The sequence below is a fragment of the Nycticebus coucang genome, chromosome 3 (assembly GCF_027406575.1).
Source record: "Nycticebus coucang isolate mNycCou1 chromosome 3, mNycCou1.pri, whole genome shotgun sequence".
Classification (NCBI taxonomy): Eukaryota; Metazoa; Chordata; class Mammalia; order Primates; family Lorisidae; genus Nycticebus; species Nycticebus coucang.
This window is the reverse complement of record NC_069782.1, coordinates 105472322-105484446: the sequence shown is the minus strand read 5'-3', so window position 1 is coordinate 105484446 and position 12125 is coordinate 105472322.

Sequence of the window (12125 nt, the reverse complement as noted above, 5' to 3'; positions counted from 1 at the left end):
TATGACATTTAGCCCAGTTTAATGAAAATTCTGCAGTTTTCTAAAAGAGTTTTCCCAGAGTTTTCCTCTTACTGCTGCAAGAGGTTAATAGAGGTCACGCAGACAAAATATTTCTATTTGGTCTTGAAAGTGGTATGGGGAATACATATATATAAATTTGGGGTTGAATTTTAAATACCTTAATTAAAGTTCTCAGAAATTTTTTTTATAATAGGTTCTTTTACCTCAAGACTATTTATCGACTGAGAATAAAACGTACAGGCAGATTTTTGTTGAAGTATTGCACCCAGCTCCATCTCTATTTACTCAGAGGCACGGGGGAACCTGTTCCTTCTGAAAATGTTGACAGATTATATGGTAATTGTACACCGCCATCTGTGACTGAAACAAATCAAGGTCTAATTACAGGGTTCTGAGGGGAATAGAAGCAACACAATTTTGGACTGAATTGTTGGAGACTTCTATCCTTTTATCAAGGTAAAGTTCTATATGTAATGTGGTAATTGTACTTTTTAATATCGTAGTCACTAGCCATATACAGTTATTTAAATTTAAAGGTAAATTAATTAAAATTCAATAGAATTTAAGATTCAACTCCAAAGATACACCAGTCAAATTTCAAGTGCTCAGTAGCCATATATGAACATTTCCATCATCACAGAAAGTTCTCTTGGAAGCATAGGTCTCAAATACTGGGTCCAGCTATCGAATGCTAATTCCGAAGAAGAGTTAGATCTCTCCCATTGTTCTAGTGCCTCCCTAATCCATCTATATTGAGCTCCCCTGTCTTGAGGATTGGTTTTCACTTTACATTTCATGTGATTTTTGTCTCTGCGTACTCTTGTAGACCCTACCTTAGCATTTGGATAGTGTTGTGATCTTTCTTTTTATCTATTTAACTTTTCTTGATTCTGCAGATTAGTGGGACTCAGCTGGTGGCTCTTCTTCATGTGGTATTGACTAGAAGCCAGTGTGTGACTACGGCCTGCTGGACTTGAGCTGGGATGTCCATGATGGTTTCCCTTACATGTTGGGCACCTTACCTAGGGTGCCTATGAGCTGGCTGGGTCTCTCTCTCTCTCATAGTATAGCCCAACTGTGGTTTCATTTGGTAAACAAGCAAGGCAGAAGTTGCCAGATCTCTTAAAGGGCAGGCCTACAACTTGCATAGCAACACTTCTGCCATCTTTTATAGGTCACAGCAAGTCACGATGCCAACTAGAGTTTAGAGGAAAGGAAATAGTTTTGACAGTTTACAGGAGAGCAGCTTGCATGTATAGGGAGAGGATGAATTTTTGGCAGTCATCACTGTAAGCTTATTCCATTGCTTTCTATTTTATCTAATCCCCCCTTTTTAGGCTGGGTGCAGTGGCTCACACCTGTAATCCTAGCACTCTGGGAGGCCTAAGTGGGTGCACTGCTTGAGCTCAGTAGTGCAAGACCAACCTGAGAAAGAGTGAGACCCCATCTCTGCTAAAACAGAAAAACTAGCCATGTGTTGTAACAGGTACCTGTAGCCCCAGCTACTTGGGAGGCTGAGGCAAGAGGATGGCTTAAGCCAAAGAGTTTGAGCTTGCTGTGAGTTATGACACACATTGCTTGTCCCAGGGCAACAGAGTGACAGTCTGTCTCAAAAAAAAATTCCCTTTTTTTGGGTCATCATCTGCATTCTTAATGATAAATATATTCTATATTTGTATCATTAATATATTTAGCAATAAATAACCACTTACTTTATAAATTATATACACAATAATATATACTGATAAATAATATTTTCCATAGCATCTAGGAAGCAGGGGTGGAGTCATTACAAGTTGTTGTGGTAAGAAAGTTAGAGGAAGAAGAATGTGAAATGAAGATTTTCCATTAAACTTTTCTCTCCTAACTGCATCTTGGAAAGTCACAACACACATAGTGCAGTAAAAATCTGAGCAGTCCTAAGTAAAATACTTTTTTGAAATGAAATTTGGGTTTTACTCCATCTGTATTTACCCATCATGAGATGATTTGCACACTTTGAGATGCTTAAGAAGAAATTCTGAGGCAGGTAAATCATAAATAAAGAGAAATGTGTGACATTAAAACTCATTCATAATTTAAAAATGCAATTGAAAACTAAAATACCATATTTTACAAATTATATTCTCCACAACTGGAACATTAATACTATCCAGGATGAGAATGTATGTGTATAAATGTGTGAGAGCATATGTGTGTATGCACAGGTATGTTGGGGAGGGATGAGGGAAATAGAAGCATGTGAGGATATAAATTTAAACAACTTTTTAAAGGGGATTTTGATACTGTTCATCAAAACGTAAAAACTATATCATTTAAGTTAGAATTTCTGCTTTTGGGAGTATGAGCCAAGATGGCAACCCAGAAGGATCATTCAACTTATCCTTCTGAGATCTCTTGGAATGAATATGAAAAAAGAGAAAACCTAGCCATATCTGGCATGAGGACTTATCCAGAGTCGTAGCTCAGGGAGCACAGTGAAGAGGTGGTGAGCTGGATATAGCGTATGATCTAGAGCATTGGAAATCTAATGAATTAGGCAAGTGATTGCAACTAGCTGGGATCAGCTACCCCCCCAACCCCCAAGGTCTGGGACAGGAGGAAGTCTTTCTGGAGTTTTCAGTTGTTGGAGGAAGCTGTGCATTGAGTGGAAATCTTAGAAGAGTGGGTGGACTCGAATAGCTTACAGCAACTGGATTTGAATTCCCACTGGGGTGGTCTTGCCATAGATTTAGTGGTTGGTGAGGTAGCCATACTGAGAAGGTGGCCAGAGGGCTGCCATTGTGGGAAGGTCATGAGCAGGTCTTAGCAGGCGTCCAAAATATGGCCATCTTATTTCTGCCTGCCTGGATCAGAACTCCACTTTTGGGATAGGCTGAGGGGCTCCTACACCCCATAGGAACTGGAATAAGGGGGCACTGTGAGACTTGCCCCTGAGGATTCTTGTGAGTTTTAAAACCCCAACCTGGGGGATTTTAAATGAATGCTGAGGAAACAATCAGGTGATCACCAAAGACAACTAAGTTTGGAATAAGGACCATAGAAGTTAATGGCTGTGCTGTCTCCAAAATGTGTCCCAGTCACACATTGCAACATATTGTCATCAAGAGCAAGGGCTCCTATTTAAATTAAAGGAGGCAGTGAGAATGAAAAAGGAGAACAAGAAGGTGAAAAAGAAAGAACATATGAGGAGGAACCAACAGAAAAATTCAGGCAACATGAAAAAAACAGAGGAACTCCCCCATGGGACCATGAGGCAACTACTGCAGAAGATTCCACGCATAAAGAATTAATGGACTGGGCAAGAATGGAATTTAAAATATGGATGATAAAGACAATAAAAGGAATGGATGAGAAAAGGGAAAGACAGAACCAAAAATTAGATGAGAGATATGTAGAATATATATGGCGAGCTTAAGGAAATGAAGGAGACAATCAGGAAATGTAAAGATGCAGTAGAAAGTATCAAAAATTGGTTAGACCAAAGAGAAGAAAGAACCTCAGAACCAGAGGATAACATTTTTGAGTTAACCCATGTAGTTAAAAAGGCAGAAAAGAAGAGAGAGAACATGCGCTTAGATAACTACAATACTCCATGAAGTGTTCAAATATATGAATAACAGGGATTTCTGAAGGGGAACAAGATTGTCCCAAAGGAATGGAAGCCCTACTGGAGACTATCAAAAAGGAAAACATCCCAAGTTTTACTGAAGACCCCAACACACTCCTTTCAGATGGATATCAAACCCCAGGTCATCTCAACTCAAACAGCCGCTCCAAGATACATTGTAATGAATCTGTCCAAATGAAGGAGAAAATTCTGCAAGCAGCCAGGAGTAGGCACCAACTGATCTACAGAGGCAGAACCATTAGGATGACAACAGACTTTTCAACTGAAACCTTCCAAGCCAGTAGAGCATGGTTATCCACCTTCAGTATTCTTAAACAAAACAATTTTCAGTCCAGAATTCTGTATCCTGTTAAAGCAAGCTTTAAGATTAATGGAGAAATCAAATCTTTTGTGGATACATAAACACTGAGGATATTCACAACAAGACCAGCTTTAGAAGAAATGCTTAGACCTATTCTCAAAACTGATGACCACAATGGACCACCAACAAAATAAACACCCAGAAGCTAACGGTCAAAATATAGCTTCCACACTGGCCCAAAGGATAAAACTACACAATGGACTTTCACAAAATAAGATGAATAGAACTGCATCACACTTATTAATTCTCTCAATAAATGTCAATGGACTGAACTCACCACTGAAGAGACACAGACTGGATGATTGGATGAAAAGCCACAAGCTATCCATATGCTGTCTCCAGGAGACACACCTAGCCCTGAAGAACAAATCAAGACTCAGGATTAAGGGATAGAAAACAATATTTCAAGCAACTCGAAATCAGAAGAAAGGAAGGATTGCAATCTTATTTTCAGATACAAGCAGATTTAAAGCACAAAATTTGAGAAAGACAAAGATAGACACTATTCTAGTCAAAGGAACAATTCCACAAGAAGAAATTTCAATTTTAAATATTTATGTACCAACTTCAATGCTCCCAGCTTTATTAAACAGACCTGATGGGTCTGAGCAATATCATAGCTCATAATACCATAGTAGTTGGGGACTTTAACACCCCACTGACAGAACTAGACAGATCCTCTAAACAGAAACTAAATGAATATGCAAAGGACTTAAATGTGACCCTAGACAAATGAGATTAATAGACATATACAGAACACACCATCCCAAAGCTAAGGAATATACATTTTTCTTGTCAGCCCATTGTATGTACTCCAAAATCGACCACATCTTAAGATACAAATCAAACCTCAGCAAAATTAAAAGAATAGAAATTACACCTTGTATCTTCTCAGACCACAAAGCAATAAAGGTGGAACTCAATTCAAATTAAAATGGTCATTCCACACAAAGAATTGGAAATTAAATAATCTTATGCTGAATGACAGCTGAGTTCAGGAAGAGATAAAAGAAGAAATTGCTAAATTCATCAAACATAAAAACAACGAAGACACAAGTTAGCAAAACCTGTGGGATATAGTGAGAGGGAAATTTATTGAATTAGATGCCTACATTTGAAAAACAGAAAGAGAGCACATAAACAAATTCATGAACTACCTTATGGAACTGGAAAAAGAAGAACAATCTAATACCAACCCCAGCAGAAGAAAAGAAATAGTCAAAACTAAATGAGAGATGAATGAAATTGAAAAGAAAAGAATCATTCAGAAAATTAACAAAAAAATTCTTGAAAAAAATAAATAAAATGATAAACCTTTGGCCAAATTAACTAGAAACAGAAAAGTAAAAATTTCCAACAACCTCAATCAGAAACAATAAAGGAAAAATAATAACAGATGGCACAGAGATACAAGAGCTCATCTCTGAGTACTGCAAGAAACTCTATGCCCAGGAATTGGACAATGTGGAGGAAATGGATCAATAACTGGAATCACACCCTCTCCCTAGACTTAAGAAGAAATAAGATCTCTTGAACAGACTGATTTTAATCACTAAGATCAAAGAAACAATAAAAAAAATCTTAACAACAACAACAAAAATCCCTGGTCCAAATGGCTTCACACCAGAATTCTATCAAACTTTCAAAGACGAGCTTATATCCATACTGCAGACATTATTCCAAAATTTAAGAAGGAAGAAATCTTCCCCAACATGTTCTATAAAGCAAACATCACCCTGACACCAAAACCAGGAAAGACCCAACAAAAAAGGAGAATTTCAGACCAATTTCACTAATGAATATAGATGTAAAAATTCTCAATAAAATCTTAGCCAATAGATGACAGCTACATATCAAAAAAAACAAATCATTCATCATGATCAAGTAGGTTTCATCCCAGGGATGCAAGGCTGGTTTAACATACACAAGTCCATTAATGTAATTCACCATATTGAGAGAAGCAAAAACAAAGACTATATGATCCTCCCAATAGATGCATAAAAAGCATTCAATAAAATCCAGCATCCTTTTCTAACTAGAACTCTGAAGAAAATGGGCATAAGTGGCACATTTCTTAAACCGATTGAAGTTATCTATGACAAACCCACAGCAAATATTATACTAAATGGAGTAAAACTGAAAGCTTTTCCACTTAGAACTGAAACCAGACAAGGCCGTCCTCTATTACCACTGCCATTCAATACAGTGCTGGAAGTTCTAGCTAATACAATCAGATATTAAAAAGTATAATGTTGGTATTTTAATGGGGATGGCATTGCATCTTTAGATTGATTTGGATGCCAAATGGGGGCAGCGAAAGTCAAACTCTCCCTCTTTGCTGACGATATGATCTTGTACTTAGAGAACTCCAAAGACTCAACTCCAAGGCTCCCGGAAGTGATCGACAAATACAATAATGTCTTAGGATATAAAATCAATGTCCACAAATCAGAAGCTTTTGAATATGCAATAACAGCCAAAATGAGAAGCTAATTAAGGACACAATTCCCTTCACAGTAGCTTCAAAGAAAATGAAACACCTAGGAATATACCTCACAAAAGAGGTAAAGAACCTCTATAAAGAAAATTATGAAACCCTAAGAAAAGAAATGGCAGATGATATTAATAAATGGAAGAACATACCATGCTCATGGCTGGGAAGAATCAACATTGTTAAAATGTATATACTTCCCAAAGCAATCTAAAGATTCAATGCCATCCCCATTAAAATACAAACATTATACTTTTTAATATTTGAAAAAAGTAATTTTTCATTTTGTGTGGAACCAGAATAAAATCTGTATATAGCCAAGATAATTCTTAGTAATAAAAACAAAGCCAGAGGCATCAGCCTACCAGGCTTTAGGCTGTACTACAAGGTCATAGTGATCAAAACAGCATGGTATTGGCACAAAAATAGAGACATAGACATCTGGAACTGAATAGAAAACCATGATATGAAACTAACACCTTACAGCCACCTAATCTTTGATAAATCAAACAAGAACATACACTGGGCAAAAGAATCCCTATCCAACAAATGGCGCTGGGAGAACTGGATAACCACATATAAAAAACTGAAACTGGACTGACACCTTTCTCCACTCACTGAAATTAATTCAAGATGGATAAAAGATCTAAACCTAAGGCATGAAACAATAAAAACCCTTGAAGAAACCGTGGGTAAAACACTTGAAATTATTGGACTGAGGAAAGACTTCATGAAGAAGACTTCAGTGGCAATTGCAACAACAAAAATAAACAAGTAGGACTTAATTAAATTGAATAGCTTTTGTATAGTTAAGGAGACAACAACCAAAGCAAATTTTCAGAATGAGAAAAGGTATTTGCACATTATGAATTGCACAAAAGCTTGATAACTAGAATCTATAGAGAACTCAAATTAATCAACATAAAAAAGCCAACAATCCCTTATCTCAATGGGCAAGAGAGATGAATAGAATAATCTCTAAAGAAGACAGATGAATGGCTAACAAATGTATGACGAAAATGCTCATCATCCTTAATTATCAGAGAAATGCAAATAAAAGCCACCTTGATATACCACCTAACCCCAATAAGAATGGCCCACATCAAAAAAATCTCAAAGCTGCCGATGCTGGCGTGGATGTGGAGTGAAGGGAACACTATTAAACTGCTTTAAACTGCTGGTGGGACTGCAAAATAATGCAACCCTTTTGGAAGGAAGTATGGAGAATCCTCAAAGAACTCAAATTAGACCTCTCATTTAATCCTGCAATCCCATACTGGGCATCTACCCAGAAGAAAAAAAAAAATCATTTTATCATAAGGACATTTGCACTAGACTGTTTATCACAGCTCAATTTACAATTGCCAAACTGTGGAAACAACCTAAATGCCCACCAATCCAGGAATGGATTAATGAACTGTAGTATATGTACATCATAGAATACTATTCAGCCACTAAAAAAGATGGAGACTTTACATCTTTTGTATTAACCTGGATGGAGTTGAAACACATTCTTCTTAGGAAAGCATCACACGAATGCAGAAGTAAGAATCCTATGTACTCAATTCTGATAGGAGAACAATTGATGACCTAGTACATGGTGGGAGGTGGAGGTATGAGGGAACAGAGAGAGGGAAAAGAAGGGACAAGGTGGGGGGGTCACAGTGCGCGACATGCCTCCTGGGACACAATTTTAAAAGGGACTTTACCTAACAAATGCAATCAGTGTAACCTGGTTCTCTGTACTCCCAATGAATCGCCAATTATAAAAAATAAAAATCAATAAAAATAAAAAACACATTGAGATGATAGGGAGGAGAACATTGATAAAAAGAAAAAAACTTTCTGCTTTGGGGAATTCACCCTGTATTTCATGAATCCTTAGTGAATCCCCTTTTTAACATACTGCATATGTTTAGTGATTGTTTTCTTTTTTTTTTTTGTCTCTTAAGGAAACAGAGAAATTTCAAATTATGAGAACACCACTTATTCTCAAGTAAATCCTAGCAGGATCTGCATGTTCTTTTCTTAGAAAGAAGAAACTTCACAACGTTACATAATGATGGCAGAGTTTGTAGAAAATCTCTGTTTAAAAAAATTGTTCTGGCTGGCCGTTTAATATACTTTACCAAACTAACTAGAGATACATTCCGTTAGAACTCTTGGGTTCTCAAAGGGACAGCTCACAATGATTTCTATTTTAGTCAAAAAAGCCAGAACCTGATCCCCCTCTGAAGACGTCACTGACCAGTAGTTGACCGTCCCTGTGATCATTTGATAAAACATGGTAAATCCAGACAGCTCAGATATTGAAATAATTCTGACCACTGGGAGCAAACTAAAGCCAATGTGATAACATCTAAATGTTGAATAATGTTGCTCTGAGTAGAGAATAAAAAAGTTGTACAAAAACTCTTTTTAATTGGTTTCTCACTCCCTTGGGTCCCCTAAATTTCTGCCCCATTACTTACTATGACCAAAATTAGGCTTTGCTTAACCATGTAGTAGTTCTCAACCTTCTTAATGCCGTGGCCCTTTAATACAGTTCCTGTGGATTGTGACCCACAGGTTGAGAACCTCTGGAACGGATTAATCCTCAATTTTGAAAGCACCCAATTCAATTTGACATGTAGAACTGATGTAGTTTTATTTGGAATCTTTGAAAAAGGGGGGAAATAATCCTGGTAGGGATTGGTTACATCAGTTGTATACACCCATGCAAAGGAATATTTATATAAATTGCCATAAAGTAAAAAATGTAGAACTATATAATACTCATATGAAAAGATGTGCAAGATATGTTAAAGGGAAAAAGAAAGGTACAGAACAATTGATGGAGAATTGATGAACAATACATATTTTGCATACGTATTCAACTGAGTAAAATGAAAATGTGTGTGTGTGTGTGTGTGTTTGAATACAGACAGAAAATTTCTAAAAAGGCCTATGTGAAGAAATCTTACAGTGGTCATCTCTGGGAAGAATATGGGATGGAGATGGGAGAAGTTTTAACTATAACTTACCCATTATTAAAAAAATCACCCAAGCAAGCATTACTTTTATAAGTTAGAAAAAAATGAATTAAAAGACAAAACAGTTGGCTAAAAACAAAAAAAGAAAAATTTGAAGGTAATGTGTTCTAAAACAATCCCAGGTGAACAAAGTTACATGATCATTATAATCTGAAACACATGGCAGTTGATGGTTTTATAACGCATGGTGAAGAATTTAGGGTTTGGAGCCTGACTGATCCAGGATTAAATCCTCACTGCACAGCACACAGAGTGGAACTTTGGGTAGGTCAAAGAAGCCTTCTGTGACTCAGTTTTCACATCTGTCAAATGGTTGCAATCATGCCTTCTTTACAAGCTCATTGTTAGAATAACTATGCTGTTTAAATACTTGGCTTCTTATTGGCCTCATAGTAGCTGCTCAGTAAACGGTTGCTGCTCTCACTACACTGTATACAAGCTGTATGGAACTGAGAAAATCCCAACATATCTTAAATTCAGTTCCTATCATACATCAGGAAACAGAAAAAATTATAGTTGCCATTATATTGGCTACAAAAAGCTGAGTTCAGGCAATTGACAAAGGATATTTTTAATATCCTCACAAAATTTTCCTAAAAGCCATACATGGGAGTGGATTCTAACTCAGGGGATAGAAGAAAAATGTAAGTTTTCATTAAATCCCCGTCATGATCAGCCTACAAAAGTCAGTTCTAGTTGAATGCCCTCCCAAGACATTCTTCTCTTTTTATGTCTTACTATTCAAAACCTTGTTAGTTTATTCCTGTGTTGAAGACTACTGGCTCATATCCCTGGGAAGTAATGACAGTTAACATCCTAGCAAATTTATTTTAATCAGAAATCTCCTCTCAGTTAGGCCATGGTTTAAAAAAGAAATTGAATAAACTTTTTTATTATGGGTTTTCTGGTTTCACTTTATAAATATTCCCACAAATCTACAACTGTATATACTAGATCATTTTGTCCCCAAATATTAGTTGGCTCAAATATTTGTCTAGAAATAGAAAGAAAAATCATCTGTTAGCAGTTAAAAAAAAAAAAAAAAAGAGTCTTTGTGTTTGACTAAAACCCCTGACAAATACCAGATCAGCTTTTTATGGGTAGCCAGTCAGCTTGATTTATTTATCATGTGTACATTTGTGAGCAATAAAAGATACTTGGCGTAAAAATCTTTAAGGAAATATACTTCTCAGTTCTTTCAAATTACTCTCTAAGCAAATGCTATAAAATGTCATAAAATGTAGCCATTTAATCCATTAGTCTTTATTTCTAGTAGATGTCATTACCACACCCAACAATTCTCTAATATCATCTCATTCAAATGTCAGCCTACGTTCCAGTATCTCTGCTGTCATAAAATATATATTTTTGAATCAAAATCCAAACAAGATCTACATATATATTTGGCTATGTCTCAAATATATAAAATAAAACTTACAGAATTAAAATAAGGATTACCTAAGTTCACCATAATAGTGGGAGAATTTGCATGCTTCTTTTACTAAGAGATAAAACAAGCAGCGAAAAGTCACCAAATGTATAGAAGATTTGAATAATACGAGAAATAAACTTGACTTAGATGACATGTGTATAAAACACAGAATACTCCACTCAATGGTGACTTTTTATTTTAAGCTCAAAGGGAGCAAATCTGAATTGATTACACACTGGTCCATAAAACAAGTCTCTACAAAGTTGACAGGATTAAAAACATACAGAATATCTGCTTTGATTATTAAGATTCAATAAGAAAAAGAAAAATAGGAAAAAACCCCAACTGTTTGGGGATTAAGCAAATGCATTTTTATAATTTATAAACCAAAGAATTTACAATGGTAATGGCTGGCATATGATAACACGAAGGTATTATTTGAATGTTATTTTATTATTTCAATAAACTTGTTCTTCCACAAAGTTGGAAGACACCAAAAACTCTAACTATTCACAAAAGTAACGCTGGAAAATTCAACTACATAGAAAGCTCAGACACTGTTCTTTCACTTATTTTTTTTTTTTTATTGTGGTAAAATACAAACACCATAAAATTTAGTGTTTTAATCATCTTAAAGTATACAATTCGGTGGAATTTGTGGCATTCACAATAAAATAGTCACTCTCCATTCTCCTCTCTTCCTAGTTGCTGGCAACCACTAATATGCTTTCTGTCTCTGAATTTGACTATTCTGGAAATTTAATATAAATGGAGTTATAAGTCTGTAGCCTTTTGTGTCTGGCTTGTTTCACTTAGCGTAATTTTTCAGGTTTAATCCATGTTGTAGCACATAGCAGTACTTTATTATTTCTTATGGCTAAATAATATTCCGTTGCAAGGTTATACCATATTTGTCTGTTCACTGGTTTCTGGGTTGTTTCCATCTTTTGGCAATTGTGAATAGTGCAGCTCCACACAAATTTTTGTTTGAACAATGTTTTCAATTCTTTTGGATATGTATCTAGGAGTGGAATTGCTGAATCATAGGTAAATCTGCATTTCATTTATTAAAGAACTTTCAAACGGTTTTCCACAGAGGCTGCATCACTTTACGTTCCCACCAAGAATGCATGAAAGTCCCAATTTCCCTACATCTA